This window comes from Canis lupus, chromosome 5 (assembly GCF_048164855.1).
Source record: "Canis lupus baileyi chromosome 5, mCanLup2.hap1, whole genome shotgun sequence".
NCBI lineage: Eukaryota > Metazoa > Chordata > Mammalia > Carnivora > Canidae > Canis > Canis lupus.
The window spans coordinates 57,802,010-57,804,316 of NC_132842.1; positions in this window are offsets into that span (position 1 = coordinate 57,802,010).

A 2,307-nucleotide genomic window follows, 5' to 3' on the forward strand; every position below is an offset into this window, starting at 1 on the left:
AGGGGAGGTGGGTGGGGGGTGGGGGTACTGGGTGACGGGCACTAAGGGGGGCACTTGATGGGATGAGCACTGGGTGTTATGCTATATGCTGGCAAATTGAACACCAATAAAAAATAAATAAACAAACAAACAAACTTGAAATTAAAAAAAAAAAAAAAAAAGCAGAGTTCTAGGAGGAAGCATCTGAATGGCACAGCTCAGCCTGGGGTGTGGTGTGCTGAGACTCAGCTCCCCAGGAGGAAGGGACGGTGCACAGAGGAAAGGGGCGAGGGGTCCCCGGGGAAACCAGCGCAGGGCTCGGAGGCTGTGCGTCGGGGACATCGCCGTCCTGGATGTCACGGCCTTGCTTCTCTCCATACCTGAAACAGCACATCTAAAAAAATTAAAAAAAAAAAAAAAAAAAAGAAACAGCACATCTTCCCTCCCACCCGCCACTGCCACCCTCCCCCTGCCTCACGCATCCGTGCGTCTTTTCCTAAGCTCAGCTCTGGCTCTGCCCTCTCTGGGAAGTCTCCTCTGAGCCCGGCCTGGGCTGGGAGCCCCTCATCTGCACGAGAGCCCTTATGAGACCAAAGCTGAAATTATTCATTTCTCCTCCGCAGCTATGAGTTAAATGGCCCCTTGCGGCCTGACGAGGAATCCCAACCACCAGGTGTAACACTGGGGGAAAAAAAATGTAGATGAGTTTCAAACAACTCAAATATAGCGACCTGCCAAAAATTATTTTCTGGGCTGCTTTAGGAAACCATTTTTTTTTATTTTTTTAAAATTTTTATTTATTTATGATAGTCACACAGAGAGAGAGAGAGAGGCAGAGACATAGGCAGAGGGAGAAGCAGGCTCCATGCACCGGGAGCCTGATGTGGGATTTGATCCCTGGTCTCCAGGATGGCACCCTGGGCCAAAGGCAGGCGCCAAACCACTGAGCCACCCAGGGATCCCAGGAAACCATTTTTAATGAAAGAAATGGAGGTTTCTCTGGGAGCCCCTAAAAAATTCTTGCATAATTCATGAATCCCTACCCTGCTGCGGGGATTTGCATACCGTAGGGCTAAGGGGTTTCTAAAACCAACTCCAGTCTCACCTCTGGGTCCTCAGTGATGTAAGTCAGCAGCACATCATGATTTTCTCACCAAGCTAAAGCAGGAGCTCAGGGAAAGCCCAGCTGGGATTCTTAATCTGTGGGAATCTCCTGCTTGTTTCAATATCTGCAGAGGATCTTAGCTTAATGCGGGGAAAGAGAAAAACATATTAATATATTTCTATGACCATCTTGTGTGCTTTTGAGAAGGATTCATTCATTTTTAAGCCACGTTCCCTGTGAAATTAGTCTGGCCGTTGTCCAGATCCATGTCGTTAGAGGATATTGCAAACCTATTACCGAAGTGCTTGCTAAGTGAATCATTGACGGGCTTCACAGTCATTTAAGGGAAAATTCAGCTATATCCAGTGGGCTTTGTGAGGCCTTGAGCCACATTAGGAGAGTAATGCATGTTCTGTGGGAAACCAAGGACAAGGCCAGCCGAGCAGTGACAATAACGGCTGGTGTCTCCGAGACGGTGCCAGGAGCGCTGCCGCTGTTCCCACCCCCAGAACCGGAGCCCGGCGATCAGATGGCATCGCGACCTCACGCTTTGAAGGCATGCTCTCCACTCTCTAAACCCTTTGCAAAAATAAATAAAATAAAATAAAATAAAATAAAATAAAATAAAATAAAATAATAAATAAAATAAAATAAAATAATAAAATAAAATAAAATAAAATAATAAAATAAAATAATTAAAATAAAATAATTAAAATAAAATAAATAATGGGTGACGGGCACTGAGGGGGGCACTTGACGGGATGAGCACTGGGTATTATTCTGTATGTTGGTAAATTGAACACCAATAAAAAATAAATTTATTAAAATAAATAAAATAAAATAATAAAATAAAATAAAATAAATAAACCCTTTGCAATTACAGATAACCTAGTTGAAAAGGGCAAATTTAAACAATAGCTGGAGGAGGGGCAGCGTAGCATACTCACATACACGCGTAAAGAAGAAATAAATATCTGTGCACTAGACATTGAACAGAACTCTGACGCAGTAAGCTCCGAAAGCCGTGCGCTCGGTAGACTCGGAGGGCAAGGTGCACGAGCTGACCCTCCACAACACCAGCGATAACCGCGCCTCGAGTTGGTGAGGCTGGGTGCAAGCTTAGTGGGGTGGCGAGTTCCCGCCGGAGAAAAAGCTGCGAGGTGAGGGCTTGGACGCATGTGAATCTAGAAAAGCAGGAGTAAGCAAGCAAGACCTCGAGGCCG